Below are 21700 nucleotides of genomic sequence, written 5' to 3'. Positions count from 1 at the left end.
GAAAATATTGGCTGCCATGGGACCTTCAAGGAGGAACTCTGCTCTAGGGCAGCAATGGTAGGGTGAGCACAGGTGTCACAGAAGACTATAGGCAACCTCTGAACTGAGTCTTAAAGGCCAAGTATAATGTTTTGGTCAAAGAAAGAGCCCATGGAAAGGGCTGAAGTTGAGTTAGATAATTCAGAACAGTGTAAGTGATCTAGGAAGGCAGTTGGCAGAGTACAGGAATTGAGGCTGGCAAGGTCACCAGGAAGAAATAGTGACAGAACTAGAAAGTTATGCTAAGGAGTTTGGACTTTATTCTGAAATCAATGGGGAGCAGTAAAATTGGAAGGATTGTATTGTTCAATTTTGTATTTTATTTCTGGCAGCAGAAATGATGGATAGGAGGGCATGAGACTATAGGTGGGGAGGCCAGTTTGCATCCTTTGAAACCAAATAGAATTAATTAGTGTTTAAGAGCACTTAAGAGCAGTTTAAGAGCACCATGCACTTAGTTCTTTCCTTTGCTCATAGTTGTTGCTTTGGTGGAAAACCTCTTTTCGGTGGATCTGCTCATGCACTGATATGCCAAGGATTTAGAGAAAGCAACCCAGGAGTTCTGGCCAAGATGGAGGCACAGGTAGAAATGCTTCACTTCCTTATACAACCAAAAGAAGGACAACAACAAATTTAAAAACAAAAAACAACCAGAATTGCCAGAAATTCAAATTTCATGGAAGTCTGACAACAAAGGAGTTAAAGAAACATTAATCCAGACTGACAAGAGGGGCAGAGACAGGCAAAGAGGATGCACAGCCAAGGAGGTGACTGGTGGGCCAGTCAGTCCCACATTTGTGGGCCAATAAGCTGGGAAGAACAATTGGGAAGGAGACAGACTGCAAAACCTAGAGTTTCAGCATGGGAAACTAAAGACTCAAAACCTCTGGACATAAAAATCTGTGGGAGCTGTGGCAGCAGGAAAAACTCTCGATATCAGAGGACAGTCCATGGGAGAGAACCACAGGGTCCTAGAATGTACACAAACCCATTCACCTGTGAATCAGCATCTGAAGGGCACAGTCCACTTGTGGGAAGTGAGGGAAGTGGCAGAAAGTGGGGCTAGAGCAGATCCAGCAAGTGGCATTGTTCTCTTTCTGACCCTGCCCCACATGCAGTGCCACAATGCAACAAAGAAGGTTGCCCTGCCCTGGTGAATACCTAAGGCTCCGCCCCTTACAACACAACAGGTATGCCAAGACAAAGAAATATGGCCCAAATGAAAGAACAGATCAAAACTCCAGAAAAAGAACTAAGCAAAGAGGAGATAGCCAACCTATCTGAGGCAGAGTTCAAAACACTGGTAATCAGGATGCTCACAGAAGTGATTGAGCTCAGTTGCAAAATGAAGGAAGAAATGAAGGCTATACAAAGTGAAATAAAAGAAAATATACAGGGAACCAAAAGTGAAGGGAAGGAAACTGGGACTCATACCAAGGAGTTGAAACAAAATGAAGAAGTAAACATCCAACTGGAACAGAATGAAGAAACAAGAATTTGAAAAAATGAGGAGAAGCTCATGGGACATGAGAAAGCTCTGGGACAACTTTAAACATTCCAACATCCGAATCATATGGGTGCTGGCAGGAGAAGAACAAGAGCAAGGAGTTGAAAACTTATTTCAACAAATAATGAAGGAAAACTTCCCAAATCTGGCAAAGGAGATAGATTTCCAGGAAACTCATAGAGTCCCAAAGAAATTGGACCCAAGAAGGAACATGCCAAGACACATCATAATTACCATATTTTGGACCATAAGACACACCTGGGTTTTAGAGAAAAATAGGAAAAAAATTTTTGAAGCAAAAAATGTGGTAAAATATTTAATAACATAAATAACATAGTATTTCACCAATGTAAATGTAAACAGAACTCAACAGCAGCATTAACCATTATTCATCCCAAATTTGGGGGGGTCATCTTATAGCTGGAAAAATACAGTAAATTATCCAAGATTAAAGATAAGGAAAGAATCCTAAAAGCATCAAGAGGAAAGGAAGCAGTTACTTATGAAGGAGTTCCCATTATATTATGAGCTGATTTCTCAAAAGAAACCTTGCAGGCAAGAAAGGGTTGGAAAGAAGTATTCCAAGTCATGAAAGGCAAGGGCCTACATCCAAGGTTACTCTATCCAGCCAAGCTATCATTTAGAATGGAAGGGCAGATAAAGTGCTTCCCTGATAAGGTCAAGTTAAAGGAGTTCATCATCACCAAGCCCTTATTACATGAAATGTTAAAGGGACTTATCTAAGAAATAGATGATAAAAAATGTGAATAGTAAAATAACAAACTCAAAACTATCAATAACTGAACCTAAAAAACAAAAACTAAGCAAACAACTAGAACAGGAAAGAATCACAGAAATGGAGGTCACATGGGGGATTACCGGGGGGAGGGGGAGAATGGGGGCAAAAGGTACAAGGCATAAGAAGCATAATAGGTAGGCACAAAATAGACAGGCGGAGGCTAAGAATAGTATATGAAATGGAGAAGCCAAAGAACTTATATATACAATCCATGGACGTGAACTAAGTTGGGGATGTGAATGCTGGAGGGTAGTGGAGTGCATGAAGGAGGGGAATAAAGGGGATAAACAATCAAAAAAAATAAAAAAGAAAACATCTTGTCTTCTACCTCCACATGATCTAATGCCTCCTGTTGTTTAAGGTGTAGCTTGAATGAATGAATATGGGCACTGAAGGTGAAAGAGGATGAAGATATAACCAAGGATCTGTTTCTGAGGGTACATGGCAGGAGATTATCCTGATCATTCATACATTTTGTTTCGGGTATTTGGGACTATGTAAAACTACTCAATATTCTGTTGTTACCTACATGGCAGGCACTGTATGAAATGTTATACTTACAAGAATTATCTATTTAATCCTCATAACTACCTGTATTCTATTATTATTACCTTTATATTATGGATTAATGAACTGAAGCACCATTTACAAATTAAGTTGTTCAAAGAAATACCACCATTTAGTAAAGAATAAAAATGGAATCTAGGAGGATTGGTACTAGAATCATAATAACAGCATTATCATGTAAAGAGCATTAGACTACAGATTGAAAGAGTTTGATTCTAGTTAATAATTAATAGTGACCATATATCCAACTCAATAATGCAGTAAAATAGGTGTTATCATTTCCATTTTAATAATAAAGATATTATGGATTATAATATAAGAGGGTTTAAATTAATCATACAAAGTCACAAGCTTGGGATTTGAACTCAGGTCTATATGATTCTAAAATCAATGATTTGAAACACTTGGAAATACTCTTCCTGTTAGCTCTAGTACTGGTTCATTTGAATAGTCTGTGGCTTTAGACTTCCAGCTCTGTCATTTATAAAGTGGCAGAATTGGGCTGGGTGGTCTCTAGGAATCCTTCTGCTCTCTGCTCTATGATCTAAGAACACCCTGGAGCCTCATTATTTTTTTCCCTGTTATTCATCTTCACTGCTATTGGTTGGATTTACTCCTTTAAGTAGTGAAAGAAATATGAACAAAGATGACCTGAATAGTAGGTAACTGACAAGGCAAATGGGGTAGTGTGCACAGGGTTGGCTCCCAGCCAGCTAGAAAGTAAAAAAGAAATTGAGGTGATGACAAGCCCAAAGCCAAGTTCCATACAGCCAAAGTATCTGAGAAGAACACTGAGGAAATGATTCTGGAGTTTCAAGGTCATTCAGAGGCTGTGTCGGAATCATGAGGGAATAACAAAAGGTATGTTAGCAACCAGTGCATGTGGCAGGTGTGGTGTAGGGATAGGGCTGAGAATAGAATTCAGTGAAGAAAAACCAGGACTTAGTGGATAGTCTGTTGAGACAACATTGTGCTGAGAATAAAGGTGGAGAAAAGCAGGTCAGTTGGGTGACACCTGATCAAGGCAGCCTGTCTAAAATGGAAAGATCACATGCCATCTGGGGACATTTCCTTGGAAATGTGTTTGTAGAAAACCCAAGCTTTAGTAGATAAATTCCTGGGAAAGCTTTCAGCAGAAAAGATGCAGGTCATGTTTATTATATCATATTTATTTGGGGCTTTGAGGGTTACCATTAACAATTTTTATGTCTGGGAAGCACAAACTTAGAAGATGAAAAAGGGTGAGGTTTTAAGGGAGTGAGGAAAAAAGAGGCTTAATTGGCACATGATAAAGACAAAAAGTGGGAAAATAAAAAACCTTTGTTGTGCAATCCATGTGCAATCCAACTGCAATAGATCATTAGAAGGGGAGGCCTTTCTCCCAAGTCTTGTAGGCCTCTGTGCAATTGCCTAACTATCTCTGCCTGAAATATTGAGGCAAAGTTATCAAGAGAACAAGTCATAGACCCAGAAACATTCTTGTACTGGAATGCCGATCTGCATTATAAACTTAATGAGATTCAGTTCTTTTTAGAAGGGTAAATCTAGTCAAATTTTCAAAACTGGGGCTTGATATTAGGACATCTCCATTTTAATGTCTTTTGCTTTAATTTTTTCCACATTGAATAAGGCTCATTTAAGTCAGATATGCTTACCATCTATGGGAGAGACTGATTACAAAGCAATTGAAGCAAAAAATAAAGATGGAAGATGTTTTGACATGTAGATAAAGTGATAGAAAAATATAATTTACATTTCTAGGGTCCCAAATGCTATGAGATGAAGTTCTGAACGTGTGACCTGTGGTAATGACATAACCAACCCAACTTTTATGTCACAACCAGGAGTTGATGAAGATAAAAACAGCAAAAAAGAAGCTGTTTTATCTTCTTTGTCAAGAAGATGACATAATGTAAAATAGTTCTCAAGAAGCAAATGCAGGTCTTCCAGTCAAGATGGCAGCGTAGGCAGACATGCCTCACTTCTTCCCTCAACCACATCAAAATTACAACTAAAATATAGAACAGCCATGACTCAGAACCATCAGATATCTAGTTGAATGGAAGTCTGACAACTACGAAATTAAAGAAACCACATCCGTCAAGACTGGTAGGAGGGGTGCAAGCATGTAATGGGCTGGTCCCATATCCACATGTAGTGGATAACAATTTGGGAAGGATACCTCAGGAGTGAGGAGTTCCAGCCCCACACAAGGCCCCCTAGCCCAGGGTTCCAGTGCCAGAAAGATAAGTACCCACAACTTCTGGCTGCAAAAACAAGTGGATATTGAGTCAGTGGAAGAAACTACTGGAGACCCAAGCAGTTCCTCTTAACCCACACATAGACTCATCTACTCAGACTCACTCCCTCTGAGCTCCAGCACCAGTGTAGCAGCTTGAAAGGCACCAATGGCATACAGGAAGAAACTGAGGTGTCTGGCATCAAGGTATGCAGAGGCCTTTGTCCCTTTCTTGAACCCTACCCCCCACAGAGCCACACAGACTGCAAGCTTGTGCCACATCTGAGACTCCATCAACCTGGCTAATACTGTTTGTCCTGCCCTGAGAATCCCTGAGACTCTTCTCCACACAACTTACAGACCCACCCAAGCTGCTTTTCCATATGAATGACTGCTCTTGGCTCCTGTTTCACATCTTCCTAAATCCTATCAAACAAGCAACAGCTGGCCTCAGTGAGCCCCAGACCCACCACTAACAGCCAGCCCAGATTCACAGCTTGGCTTCACCTGGGAACCTCCACGCCCAGCACAAGTAGCAGCCACCTCAGATTGCTTTATAGCTCAGGCAGGGTGACCCCAGGCAAAACATAGGTGGGTGCTGATCTTGCCCTGCACCACTCAGGAAACCCCAGAGCCTGCATACCCAGTGGGCAACTACAGACATTGTCAGAGCACCACCACCCTGCTCCTGTACAGCTTATCCTCCACAGAGGGCAGAGAATTGTGGACAGAGAATTGTCACAGCCAGTCCTTGCAGCTGGCTGACCTGGGTAAGTCCTTCCCATTGATCTTCCAACAGAAATTGAGTCTCAACTACAAGAGGAGGCTGTACTCAGCCCACAAAAGGCAAACTTCGAGTACCAGTTTGAGTGATTGGGGAGGCTGCCACTGGACCATAGGACACCTACTACATTAGACCACACTACCAAGACATGGAGTCAAAGCAGCTATAACTAATAAACAAACACAGGGAGGCTGCCAAAATGAGGAGACAAAGACTCATGGCCCAAACAAAAGGACAGATTGAGGCTCTAGAAAAAGAGCTAAATGGAATGGAGTTAAACAATCTGTCAGATGCTGAGTTCAAAACACTGCTTATAACGATGCTCAAGGAACTTAGTGAGGACCTCAACAGCATAAGAAAGGTCCAGTCAGAAATGAAGGATACACTAATTGAAATAAAGAACAATTTACAGAGAATCAACAGTAGAGTGGATGAAACAGAATCAAATCAATGATTTTGAACATCAGGAAGCAAAAAACAACTAATCAAAACAAGAAGAAAGAATAAAAAAAATGAGGATAGTATAAGCAGCCCCTGGAATAACTTCAAGAAGTCCAACATTTGCATCATAGGGGTGCCAGAAGGAGAAGAGAAAGAGCAAGAAATTGGAAATGTATTTGAAAAAATAATGAAAGATAACTTCCCTAAATTGGTGAAGGAAATGGACATGCAAGTCCAGGAAGCACAGAGAATCCCAAACAAGATGGATGCAAAGAGGCCTGATCCTAGACACATCATAATTACAATGCCAAAGGTTAAAGTTAAAGAGAGAATCTTAAAAGCAGCAAGAGCAAAGAAGTTAGTTACATATAGGGAAGTTTCTATAAGACTATCCATTTATTCCTCAAAAGAAACTTTGCAGGCCAGAAGGAGTTGGCAAGAAATATTTGAAGTCATGAAAGCAGGGATCTACATCTAAGATTGCTACACCTAGCAAAGCTATCACTTAGAATCAAATGGCAGATAAAGAACTTCCCAGACACGAAAAAACTGAAGGAGTTCATCATTGCCAAATCATTATTATATGAAATGTTATAGGGACTTATTTAAGAAAAATAAGAAGATCAAAACTATGAATAATATAATGGCAATAAATACATATCTATTGATTGAATCTAAGAAACAAACTAAACAAACAAGAACAGAGAGAGACAGAATCATGGATACAGAGAGTGTTTTGATGGTAACCAGATGGAAGGAGGATATGGAGGGATGGGTGAAGAGACTAGGGGATTAAAAAGTACAAATAGGTAGCCACAGAATATCCATGGGGATGTAAATTTTGGGAAATGAAGTAGCCAAAGAACTTATACACATGTTCTATTGGCATGATCAGTGGTGGGGCGATTACCTAAGGAAGTGGGGGGTGTTGGGTGGAGGGGAGCAAAGTGGTAAAAATCAGGACAACTGTAATAGCATAATCAATAAAGTATAATTAAAAAAGAGGCAAATGCATCAATAATAAGGTAGAAATTTGAGACTTCATAAATGTTAAAATGTGTGGGAAAATATGGAGCCTTAAGCAGAGTAACATAAATAACATAGTGCCTGATACCTAGTAGATAAGTCTTTCCTCAGAAACTCTTTCTTTTTCTCCCTTTCTCTACTCCTATCTAGGGAACATGGCAAAAGAGAGACTGTATACTTCCTTATCCTTCCAACACTTTTATGGGACCGAAACCAGGCTTACATGAAGCCACTGCAGGGAAGGGAATGAGTGTCTATGCAACCAGGACAAATTAATTTAGGAATGGGGTGGCTAATTAAGATGTAATAACTATTGAGCACCTATTTTGTTCCAGGCACTTTACTATGTATCAGCAATTTCATTTTATGGTCCCAACAATCTAGTCTCCATTTGGAAGATGAGGAACCAGAGAATCAAAAATGTAAAAACTGGTCCAAAATCACATAGCTGCTAAGGAGGCAAAGTTGGGAATTGTCTCCAAACCATATTGCACCCTTTCTTAAACTATCCAAACTTTACTATCATCATGTAAGTCATTAAGGAGTAACTATGATGTGAGAAGAAGTTTGTGGTGCAGGAAGATTACCTTGCTAATGTGCTTTAGGGATGATATACAGACATCACTTGCTCCCACCCCTACATACCTTTAAGTAAAACAATAGTAATATCATTTTTCTTCTTGCAAAGATGATACAAGTTATTCAAACCTATGGTCAAATAAATAGAAGAAATTAGCAGTGGCTGGTATAGCTCAGTGGATTGAGCATGGGCCTGCAAACTAAAGGGTCATGGTTCGATTCCCAGTTGGGGCACATGCCTGGGTTGCAGGCCAGGTCCCCATCAAGGGGGGTGTGAGGGGTAACCACACATTGATGTTTCTCTTTCTCCTCTCTTCCCCTCCCTTGAAAAATAAATAAATAAAATCTTAAAAAAAAGAAGAAAATTAAAGTCACCCAAATCCTGCCACCCAGAGATAAACAAATCCTGCCACCCAGAGTTAACATTCTTAGTATATCTCTTCAATGCTTTTTTCTATGCTTATATTTATAAATACTAAGCTTATACAAATATATAGTTTACAGAAAGTGTGTATAATGTATATACATATTTGATTTGCAAACTGATTTTTGCTCACTTAAACAGATGGCATATGAAAGAAATTTTTCTACCTTAAAATTATTAGGACTGGTATTATAACAATATTTTGATAAGCAATTCCATTTATATTAATGAAAGCGTACAATATTTATTGAATTTATTGAGTGCCAAAGGAAAAGTAAAACAAATATGTTAACATTATATAAATAGTGTTCTTCTAAAATAATATCTATTGTGTGAAGCATACTGGCTTAATCTCACAGAAATTTGATGTTAACACTCATAATCAGGGCTGAAAGGGGCTGGGTATGCAAAATCTAAATGTATTTCCTTTGAGACTGGAATTTTTATATTCCTTTAGTTAGCACAGAGACCACTGAGTAACTTCTTTTCAGGTATTATGAGACTTAAAATTATGTTATTACATTAGCCTGACTGAGGAAAATAATATGAGCAATGAAATACTATTCATTTTCTCTTCTAGGGTACTTTGAGTTCCATTCTTTCATCAGATAAGGTCTTTAGGTTGTCATGTATTCATACATCTTGAAGCCACTGACTTTAATGAGGAACCATATAGGGAACATGTATGTGAAGTTCAGTCCTACATTTGCTGTAGAAATGTACTGAGGACAGTGTCTATTATACACTTGATGCTTCCAATATTCAACACTTGGGGAGAATTTTATTTATTTTTTAAATATATTTTATTGATTATGGTATTATAGTTGTCCCATTTTCCCCGTTCATTCCCTTCCACCCTGCCCACCCCCCCTACCCACATTCCCCCCCTTTAGTTCATGTCCATGTGTCATAAGTTCTTCAGCTTCTACATTTCCCACACTATTCTTGCCCTCCCCCTGTCTATTGTCTATCTACCATCTATACTAGTTATTCTCTGTACCTTTCCCCCCACTCTCCTCCTCCCACTCCCCTGTTGCTAACCCTCCATGTGATCTCCATTTCTGTGGTTCTGTTCCTGTTCTAGTTGTTTGCTTAGTTTGATTTTGTTTTAGGTGTGGTTGTTATTAACTGTGAGTTTGATGTCTTTTTTTACTGTTCATAGTTTTGATCTTCTTTTTCTTAGATAAATCCCTTTAACATTTCATATAGTAAAGGCTTCGTGGTGATGAACTCCTTTAACCTGACCTTATCTGAGAAGCGCTTTATCTGCCCTTCCATTCTAAATGAAAGCCTAGCTGGATAGAGCAATCTTGGATGGAGGTCCTTGCCTTTCATGACTTGGAATACTTCTTTCCAGCCCCTTCTTGCCTGCAAGATCTCTTTTGAGAAATCAGCTGACAGTCTGATGGGAACTCCTTTGTAGGTAACTGTCCTCTTATCTCTTGGTGCTTCTAGAATTCTCTCCTTCATTTTTACCTTGGGTAATGTAATTATGATGTGCCTTGGCATGTTCTTCCTTGGGTCCAACCTATTTGGGACTCTCTGAGCTTCCTGGACTTCCTGGAAGTCTATTTCCCTTGCAAGATTGGGGAAGTTCTCCTTTATTATTTGTTCAAATAGGTTTTCCACTTGTTGCTCTTCCTCTTCTCCTTCTGGTACCCCTATAATTCGGATGTTGGAATGTTTAGAGATATCCTGGAGGTTCCTAAGCCTCTCCTCATTTTTTGAATTCTTGTTTCTTCATTCTTTTCTGTTTGGTTGTTCCTTTCTTCTTTCTGGTCTATTCCACTGATTTGAAACCCAGTTTTCTTTCCATCACTATTGGATCTGTGTGCATTTTTCTTCATTTCACTTATTGTAGCCTTCATTTGTTCATCTAATTTGCAGCCAAAATCAACCAATTCTGTAAGTATCCTGACCACCGGTGCTTTGAACCGTACATCTGATAGGTTGGCTATCTCTCATTTGCTTAAAAGTACTGGCCGAGGGGCTTTCAATTCTGTTTGAGCCATCTTCTCCCCCGCCTTTTGGTCTGGTAGCACCTATTACGTATGAGGGGAGGAGCCTTAGGTATTCACCAGAGCAGGGCACCTCAGTCACTGGGTTGTGATGCTGTATGTGGGGGTGGGGTCCGAGGGGGAACAATGGTGCCTGCTCCACTCTCTCTAGGACTTCAGTCTCCTCTGCCACTTCCCACAAGCAGATTGGGCCCTTCTGGTGCTGGCTCCCTGGTGTGTGGGCTTGTGTACTTTCTCGGACTCTGTGGGTCTCCCCAAGGAGCTCTCCTGTGAGGCTGAGAGATTCTCCTGGCCTCAATCCCCACAGGTGTTTCCAATCAGTGCTTTAGGCTTTGTTTCCCAGCGCTGGGTCCCTGGGTTGTGAGGTCTGTGTCGCTGACCGTTTTTGCCTATTTTATCTGTGCACGAATGTGTGACTGTGGACAGCCAGCTGCCTTGCACCCCTCACTGGGTCTGCTCATTGTCTCCTGCGCCCAGGGTCTGCCACCGGGTCCATCAGCTGCCCCTGCGCGTCTGGGGTCCACCAACTGCCGCCTGTGCCCTGCGGGCCCGAGTCTGCCTGCCACTGCTTTTTCCTTCCAGGACCCCTGGACCCCTCTCCATAGGCCTCTGACTCTGCCCCTCCTTACTGGTCTGGATGAATGGTTGTCAGACTTCTGTTCAGTTCATTTCTCTCTGTTCTGGTTGTTTTCTTGCTTTTAAATTTTTGTTGTCCTTAGTTTTGGTTGTGCGAGGAGGCACAGTGAGTCTACTATGCTTCCATCTTGGCCAGAAGTCTTGGGGAGAATTTTAGATTTTAGTGCCAGAAAAAAATGTCTTGCTGAAACTCATATGCTTCTTTCTTCATCATAATAACAGCAATTTGAATGATTGTGATTCCTGATTTCACCATCACTAACCAGGAAACCTTGAGCCAAATTTTATGCCAGGTCAAGTAAATTATGCTAATAATGTTAACATGTTTTCATTTTCTTCTTTTGTGATATTGTTTTCTGTTTCCATTTATTATCCGCATTGTTATATTTGTATATAAAGGACAATTCTTCCTTATTTGTTTTTTCTTACAAACTAAAGCATCAAACTATGTCTTCATTAAAGGAGTGTAACGTTATAAATATTGTGTTTTACCACCTTACTAATTTATTTTTTTCATTTCAACTTTCTGTATGTATAATCTCATAGGATTTTCTCACGATACCTGGAATTGAGAAAATGCATCAGGATGTAGCTAGCTGTAGCTCTCTTTTCAATACTCTTACCTGGCCATTAATGAACCTTCTTGAGCTAAATAAAGACTAAAATCTCTCTTTCTTTGGCTCAGAGAAATTTTCTTCCTGTGTTTCTTTAATGATTGCTTTTTCTTCATTTGATCTGTTCTGTCATGTAGCTAACTTTTTCTTGAAATTAAACACTTGTAAGGTGGCCAACTCATCCCAGTTTACCTGGGAATTTGCCAGGTTTATTGCAAACCAGGATGGTTGGTTACCCTACCCTTAGCTGAGGTACTGTGTCTCTGAGGACAGTTGTTTTCTAACTATTTATAGAGACAGAGTAGTTTTTCATTTGATATTTCTAATCCATTGTGGACTGGTCTTTGAAAATCTAGTAAGAGTGCAACAAAAATGGAATAAAAAAAGATATTTAAAAAATAGGTCCAATTAAAAAATTATTATGACATACCATTACTCTGTCAAATTGCTCCAAAAGTTTTGAATGCTTTCTTAGTTTCTGTAGGTAGCTTGTAAGATCTGGTGTCACCCATGGACCACATTTTGAGTAGCCCTGCTCTAGGATTTCTCTCATCTGCCCTGATAATCTCTTCCATCTCCTCCACTCCACATTCTGCTCTCCCCAGCCTGTGCTAAATGCCTCTTTTGTGTTCAGATACTCCATTACATTAAGCTGTGCTCATATTAAGGGAGAGGGATGGAAACTTATTTATCTTTTTATGCTTAGCAGCCACCACACTGCCAGGCAAGACATTTGTGGTATTCATTCTTTTTTGAGACTCAGAGAAATTTACAAAGTTTTATTTATGATTGTCTTGGGGAGAATGAGATTGTGAGGGCTTTCCTTTTTATTTGTATTTTTTTAGTATTTCTAATGGTTTGTAGCACATAAACTTTTTAAAAGGGAAATTTAAGCATTATTCTAAAACTGATGTTGTGGAATAAGTGATATCTACCTTGTGGTTTGTGGTCAGTAAAAAGTCCTCTTTCACGGTGTAGTTGAATTGTAGGACAAAGGCCAGCATGTGTAAGAAAAAGAAAACAACACTAAATAATCCCACTTCTACTGAGAAACAGGATCCTATTATTATTCTATTTGGGTTGAGAAAATCATCAAGAGATGGAAATGTTTTAGGATACAGTCAAGGAAATATTGTACAACATTTCTGCTAAAAATAGAGGATAAAAAGTGTTTCTTTTTCACACTGTGTCCCCTTTCAAGTAGCTTATGATGTTGTGAAATTCAATAACCACCTCATCTGCATTATTCAGACACTGGAATAACTGGATGTGATTATTAAACTATGAGTGATGGAGCCCAAACTTCCCTAAGTAAACAACAATGCTGTTTGACCTGGTGGTTAATCATACTTTAAAAGTGACCTATTAGTAATGTACAATATGACTAATTTAGCAGCTAAGCAGTTTCATTGTGATCTTGGTGTCAGTGGAATTCCTGTCACCTATCCAAATGTTAAGTCATATTGCATAACTGTTAGGTGACATCACCATGCTGCAAGATTATTGGCTGAAGAAGCAAACAAACAAAAGAAGTTTCCTGAACTGTCAGCCTTTCTGGTATCCAAATGCACAACTTGTACTGTTACTGCAGTACAGCCTGAGAGCAAAGGGAAAATCTGAGTAGAAATGACTGGCTTTTGGTGTGTCCCTGAAAACCGCAGTTCATAGCACATGGAGAAATTCTCCAACCTACCAAAGTGTGAGGTGTCTTCTTTTTCTGTGGGACTCCACAGAGCCAGTTATTAAGTGGGGTGAGAGCACTGAGGCAATGGCACACTTTAGTAATGAGGACATTTAATTTTTCTGAGAACTTTACAGTCTTCTCTTTGGAGGGGATAGTTTACAAAATGCATCCCACCATCTGCTGTACACATAGACACTGAAGAGATGGTCAGCTGGGATCCAGTTTGAAACCTTTTATGGTTAAAAGCCTGGCTTCTTTCCAGGGGAACTTGTAGTCCAAGTTAATCACCACAGAACACATAATATATAAGTTTATTTAATATTAAGTACAAAATATCAAGATTAAAAGTTACCCACAGAATTGCATAAAAACTGGAGCTATGGCTGATTAGAATTTATGATAATAATGGCTAACATTTATTGTTTACTATGCACCAGCACTAAGTACTTTACATAAAAAAATTTACTTAATCTTATGAAGTAGATAATATTATTATCCTTAATTTACAGATGAGGGGATAAAGATGCTGAAGTCATACAGCTAGTAAAGAGTAGAACCAGGATCTGAACCCAGGTAGTTCAGCACTAGCATTCACAGTCCTAACTGTTGTCCTCCACCGCCGCTTCTTTTGTAATAATAATGATAACAACAAAACCAATGACAACTACTAGTTCCATCTACTGAATGCTTTTTATATCCCAAACCCTATATTTATAACACTCATATCGTTTCATCAACTCTGTGAAATAGATCAGGAAAGTGAGGTACTGAGAAAATAAGTCATACAGAGCATAGATAATGAAACAAGAATTGATGGTTTACATCCAGACTCCATGCTTTTAACCACCATGCACATTGCTTCTCATGGCTATGATTTATTGAGTGCTCACTAATGTTTAATCCTCATGACAATGCTGTGATACCTGTGATGGTCATGATCCACAATAACACCTGCATTAGGTATTATCATTATCATCTGCAATTTATTGATGAGAAAAATGAGGCCACAAGAGATGGCGTAATTTGCCAGCTTCTAAGAAGCAGAGCCAGCATTCTTCCAAGACCACTGGAGTCCACCATACAACACCACCCCTCAAAAATTCAAACCTACAATTCTTTAAAAATTTTTTTAAAATTTATTATTGACTTTTATAGAGAGAGACAGAGGAAGGGAGGGAGGGAAGGAGAGATAAGCATTGCTTTGTTGTTCCACTTATTCACGCACTCATTAGTTTCTTGTATGTGCCCTGAGAAGGGATTGAACTGCAACCTTGTTGTATTGGGCTGATGATCCAACCAACTGAGCTACCTGGCCAGGGGCCAAACCTACAATTTTGACGCAGGTACCAGAACACATGTCAGGAAAAGGGCTGAGTCTTAGGAGTCACTGAGTAAGAGGACTAATACCTAGGTCTGGGCATCCTGAAAGGGTGGTGCCTGGTAAAGAGATGCCAGAGGATCCTGGACGTCAGCAGTGCTCTAATTAAAAGATGTCCTTTTTTCAGTAGGCTCTCTCCATTTGTAGATTCTGGCTGATTTTCTGAATGTGGTCAGACTCCCCTCTCTCCCTTAATTTCCCCTTTTCTTTTCATTCCTGTCAAAATTTCCAAAATTGTGCTTCTTTGCCTTCCTGCATTTAGTACAGAGTCTTTCTTGAATATGCTCAGCTCTCTTGCCTTATTAGGATTTCCTCCCCACCCCCAAGCCTCTTTTCATTTCATAGCACATATTCAGTTCTCTGGAATGTGGCCACCCATAAGCTGACACACATTTACAGAGGGCTTTAGAAGTGTATGTGATTAGAGAATTTCATTTTGTTAAAGGAGAAGAGTATCAATATTTCACATATGTGACTTGGTAATTTTATAGTATTGATATGCTGCCTTCAAGAGTGTAATAATTTTAAAATTTTGAAATCAAAACAATAGCCAAAAATAAACTATAAAACAAAGAAAAGATTAAAAATAATTTGAATATTGCAAAAGCACTTACCTGAGAGCTTTCAAGGGTAAAGAGCCCTTTTTTAAAAAATTATATTTATTTATGTTTAAATAGGGAAGGGAGGGAGAAAGAGAGAGAGAGAGAGAAAGGTCAATGTGTGGTTGTTGGGGGCCGTGGCCTGCAACCCAGGCATGTGCCCTGACTGGGAATCGAACCTGTGATGCTTTGGTTTGCAGCCCGTGCTCAATCCACTGAGCTATGCCAGCCAGGCTAAGAGCCCTTTTGATATGTTACTGTATTAAAGGAAATAAAATGTATGTATTTATTCATTTAAGAAATATTTATTTTTGGAAGTAGAGAATAAAAATATACATGATACATCCTGTATATACTTAAACACTTTTAAAAAATCCCAAATGCTAGAAGAGTAAAACAAATTGGGAGGTGGGGCTGGTCTGTTACAAAGTGAACTCTGGATGAAATGATCAGGGAAATTTTTTGAAGGAGGAGCTATTTGGCTGGAACTAGAAAAACTGGTAGAATTACAGTAGGTTGGTGTTCAAAGTTAAGGACAGGACTAGTGTGAAACAAAAAGACAAGATGAAGGTACAAGGCCATGTACACAACTAGTAAGTGATGTGAGAGCCGTCTACAGAAATCTGCAAGGATGGCCAGTTGTTTGTTCTGTGTTTATACCAGAGATAAGAATGTAGTGTGAAAGTGTGTCTCATCCCAATATTAGAAAAGGAAAAATTTAACATGTTGATGTGCTACAAGCTGCTCATTCTCTAAAACTATGAATCTTCCTTTAATGAAGAAGTAAGGAGAAAATTCAGCATCCTAAACAACTTAACAGCATCCAGAAGGTGTGTTCAACCAAAGCTCACTGGTAATTCCCAGTGGATATGGAGTCTACTCCTGGGTCATCTGAACTTCTGAGTGACCTTGGGTCAATCACTGTCTTCCCTGCTCTGAGTCCATATTCTTGAAAAATACAAGATCCTTCTAATTGAAGAGTGGATGAATAATTCATAGGAACTTCTCTGAAGTGCTGTTTGTAGTCCTAATCAGTGTCTGGGGGTGACTTTATTATAGTCAAGACTGCCTTAAGGTAAGTGAATTCATTTTGGCTCTTTGATTACTTTGGGATATGGTCCAGAGAAGCTCATTTCATTCAGTCATTCACTCATTCATCCATTCATCCATTCATTTAGACATCGAACATGTGCCTGCTGTGGTTGTCAGACTAAGATGGCCCCCAACAACCATGCCCTGTGTAATGCCCTTCCATATTTACAGTGTTCCTCTGCGTGACCAATAGGACATGGCAAAAGTGGTGGTATGTCACTTCTGAGATAAATTACTGAAGATATTATGGCTTTTGTCTTGCCTTCTCTCTTGGACTACTTGGCCTGGAGGAAGCCAGTTGCCATGTTATGAGGACAGTCTGTGACTTTTAGAGAGACCCATATGGTGAGGAACTGAGGCCCTCTGCCAATAGCTGAAGAACTGAGGTCTTTTGTCAGCAGTTATGTGAGTAAGCCATCTTGCAAGCAGATTCAACAGCCCTAGTCAAGCTTTTGGAGGACTGCAGCTCTTCCTGACACCTTGATTTCAGCCTTGTGAGACTGAGCCAAACTCAGACATGTAAGTTGCTCTTGGACTCCTGGTGTTCAGAAAGTGTATAATAAATATTTGTTGCTTTAAGCTGTTAATTTTGGAGGTATATTTTTTACATAGGAATAAACAATATACCTACCATTTGTTTGTTTTTATGCCAGGTGCTGAGAATGGATACAGTTTAGATTTTGTCCTCTAGAAACTAACAGTACTCAGAACAACAGCAATAGAACAACAGCACTTACTTAAAACACAGTACAACAGATGCTGTAAAGGAAATCTCTTACCAAATGCCATAGGAAGCACAGGATATAACAACTCTATTTGGAGAGAAAAAGGGTTCAAAAAAGCTTTACAAATAGACACTTGAAGATAAATCTCCAAGAAACATCAGGGCTTTTCTGGCAAAAAAGAGGAAATAGGAGTATGTAAAGATCTGAAGGTGGAAGACCCATGATGTGTCTTAAGGAATGTGCTCAATTCCATTAGTTACAGCCAAGAATTCACGTGACAGTTTTTTGCTAGGAAATGGGTTTGTTCTGAGGTATGAGAAACCATTGACAGGGTTTAAGTAAGAGATTGACATGATATGTTTTAGACAGATAGCTTTTGTGGGTTTTACCAGAAGGGCCTAGTAGGACTAGAAGCCAAGAGGGATGGAGGCCATGTAGGAAAGTACTGTAGTTCTCAGTGGCTACTCTTACAAGAGACTAGTGAGTTTCTGATGTGACCTATTAGACCTATCTAGGTCTCAAAAATATAAGACTTATCACTCATATTTTTTCATTGATCCTTTAATTTAGATACATATTTTTATAATAATTTTTATTTTTGTTTTTATTCTGAAATAATTTCAGATTTACCAAAAGTTGCAAAACTCATACAAGGAAATTCCTACACACTCTTCACCCAGCTTCTTCAAATGTTAACATTTTATATAACTAAAGTATAATGATTAAAATCTGGATATTAACATTGATACACTTTACTACCTTACTCAAATCTCACAATTTTCTAATTGGTATACTTTTTCTGGTCCAAGATTCACACCTTGTTTTCAGTGACGTCTCTTTAGGTCTGCTTTAATCTGGAACAATTTCTCAGCCTTTCTCTGTCTTTCATAATATTGATACTATGAAGAGTACCACCCAGTTCTTTTGCAGAATGTCCATTAACTTAGATTTAGCTTATTTGGTGTTCCCCATGATTAAATTTAAGTTGTGTCTTTTAGGCAAGAAAACCACAGAAATAATGTTATGTGTCCTCAATACATCATATTGGAAATCATGCGATATGTCTCAATATTGGTGATGTTAATTTTGATAACTTGGTCAAGGTCATATTTGCCAAGTTTTTCCACAGTAAATTTATTATGAATCTCTGTGTAATTAGTAGGTATTTTATGAGAAGATACTTTGAGACTATGTACATTTCCTCTTTTATTTTTAAACAAACGTTTGCGAGGTCATTTAAACTATTGATACCTTAAATATGATAACTTTGGTGTTTGCCAAATGGTGAACATCAAGAGATTTTTAATTGTGTTGCTTTCTAATTTTTAATTGTGTTGCTTTCTAATAACATGTTTTAAAATTAAAAACATGTCCACAAGTTCTTTGGTACTCTGTCTTTCAAGAAACGGAACCCAATTTAGCTATCTGTCTCTCTTTTTAGAAGATTTTATTTTTAGACAGAGGGAAAGAGAGGGAGAAAGAGGGAAACATTGATGTGTGGTTGCCTCTCACGTGCCCCCTACTAGAGACCTGGCTCGCAACCCAGGAATGTGTCCTGACTGGGATTGGACCAGTGACCCTTTGCTTTGTAGGCCAGCACTCAATTCACTGAGCCACACCAGCCAGGATGTGGCCATACTCTCTTTATTAATAAGCCATACTTAGTGTCTATCTTCAAATGAATAGCCTATAGTAGAAGTGAGTCCTAAGACTAGGTCATAAAAAGCATTGTGATTTCCTCTTTGCTGTCTCTCTTGGGTCACTCACCTTGGGGAAAGTTAGCTATCATGTAATAAAGACACTCATGCAGCCTTATGGAGGCTCCCTGTGGAGAGGAACTGAGGCCTCCTGACAATGGCCAGCACTAACTTGCAAGGTTAATGAGTGAGTTACCCTAGAAGTGAACCCTTCAGCTCCAGATAAGCCTTCAAATGCCTGCATCTCTGGTAGATACCCTGACCACAGACTCATGGGACCCTGAGCCAGAGCCACCCAGCTAAGGCACTCCTGGATACCTGACCTACAAAATGAGTGGGTGAGATATTAAATGTTTATTGTTTTAAGGCACTAATTTTGGGTATAATTTACTGCACAATAATAAAAAATGAATTCATGCTGGTAGATAGGGAAGATATCATCAGAAAAATACTAAAGAACAAACACTAAAATGAAAAAGGTACCCCCCAAAACAGGGTAGGAATGAGTATTAGAATGATGATGAGATCCTATTCCTCACCAGATTAGCTAAAATAAAGACAGTTTCTTACAGTTTCAGGTAGCAGGAATTCTCAAACACTGCTGGCCAGAAAGTTTGACATTATCTAATAATGGTAAAGATACACATACCACCAGATAAGTTATCAGAATCCTAGGCCTAGACACATAACAGAAATAGGTGCACATGTACATCAAAGGACACACATGAATGTTTATAACAGCATTACTCATAATAGCCTGAAACTGGAAACAACCCAAGTATCCATCAACACTAGAATGTGTAAACAAATTATGAAACATTCATTCAATAGAATACTATATCAAAATATATAAATGTAGATGAATCTTATAAACAAGGATGGGTGGAAGAGATCTAGCACAAAGGAATATTCACTGTATGATTCTATTTGTGGAAAGTTCAAAAGCAGACAAAATTAAACTATTTTGTTTTAGGGATATATAATTAGGTGATAAATTCATTCAGAAAAGCAAGAAAACTGAATGCCATGGAAGTCAGAATAGGGAGGAATATAGCAGTTGTGACTGGAAAGGGGCCATGGTGGGGACTTTCAGAGGTGTTTATGAAGCATTATTTTTTTTGTTTTTCCTTTAAAAAATCATTCATACTGAGGTTTAATGATAAAACTAATGTAAACCTATGTATAAGATATGATATGTAATGTATAATGTAACCTGTATATTAGTTACATAGATGTTGACTTCAAAATAATTCATCAAACTGTATATTTGTTTTTTTATGTACTATGTGTGTTGTATTTTACAGTTTAAAACATTAAACATAGAGTTTGAATACAGCAGAACATCTTGGGAATCAGACTGGATCAAAGTGAATGGGGAGCTAGCAATTAGGGCTCAGTTAAAAAACAGTACGTATTGGGGACTTCCTGCCAAGATGGAGGTGTAGGTAGATACACTGAACCTCCTCGCACAACCAAAATAAGGACAACAAAAATTTAGAAACAAAACAACAACCAGAACTGACAGAAAACTGAACTGTATGGAAGTTAGACAACCAAGTAGTTAAAGTAGACACATTCATCCACACTGGTAGGAGGGGTGAAGTCGGGCAGCTGGGCAGAGAGGCATGGTGGCAAAAAAAAAAAAAAAAGCAGTTGCTGGCGACCTCGGGAGCACAGGGCAGAAGCGGGAGGACCCAGAGAGGCAGCGGATTGTGGAGGGGCACAGTTTACAAGGTGGCTTGCTGACCGGGTGGTCCCACATTTGCATGCAGATAAACCAGGCAAAACAGGGAAGACAGACTGCACAATCCAGGGCTCCAGCGGGGGGGAAATAAAACCTCAAAACACTGATTGGAAACACCTGTGGGGGTTGTGTCTGGAGAGACTCCCAGCCTCACAGGACAGTTCATTGGAGAGACCCGCAGGGTCCTAGAACATACACAAACCCACCCACATGGGAATCAGCACTGGAAAGGGCCAGTTTGTTTGGGGGAATTAGGGGAAGGGACTGAAATCTGGCAGAGAGCAGAGCAAGTACCACTGTTCCCTCTCGGACCCCACCTCCAAATACAGCATCACCAACCAGCAACATGAGTTACTCTGCCCAGGTGAACACCTAAGGCTCTACCCCTTACATGTAACAGGTGCATCAAGACAAAAAAAAAAAAAATGGCCCAAACGAAAGAACAGATCAAAGCTCCAAAAAAGTACAACTAAGTGATAAAGAGATAGACAACCTATCAGATGCACAGTTCAAAGCCCTGGTGATCAGGATGCTCACAGAATTGGTTGAATTTCGCCGCAAATTAGATGAAAAAAATGAAGGCTACACTAAGTGAAATAAAGGAAAATGTACAGGGAACCAAGAGTGATGGGAAGGAAACTGGGACTTCGATCAGTGGAGTAGACCAGAAAGAAGAAAGAAATATCCAACCAGAAAAGAATGAAGAAACAAGAATTAAAAAAAATGAGGAGAGGCTTAGGAACCTCCAGGACATCTTTAAACATTCCAACATCCAAATTATAGGGGTACCAGAAGGAGAGGAGGAAGAGCAACAAGTGCAAAAGTTATTTTCCACTTGTAAATAATAAAGGAGAACTTCCCCAATCTGGCAAAGGAAATAGACTTCCAGGAAGTCCAGGAAGCTCAGAGAGTCCCAAAGAGGTTGGACCCAAGCAGGAACACACCAAGGCACATAATAATTACACTACCCAAGATTAAAATGAAGGAGAGAATCCTAGAAGCAGCAAAAGATAAGGAGACAGTTACCTACAAAGGAGTTCCCATCAGACTGTCAGCTGATTTCTCAAAAGATACCTTACAGGCTGGAAGACACTGGAAAGAAGTATTC

The sequence above is a fragment of the Phyllostomus discolor genome, chromosome 2, assembly GCF_004126475.2.
Source record: "Phyllostomus discolor isolate MPI-MPIP mPhyDis1 chromosome 2, mPhyDis1.pri.v3, whole genome shotgun sequence".
In the NCBI taxonomy this organism is placed as follows: domain Eukaryota; kingdom Metazoa; phylum Chordata; class Mammalia; order Chiroptera; family Phyllostomidae; genus Phyllostomus; species Phyllostomus discolor.
Note: the sequence above shows the minus strand (reverse complement) of the source record.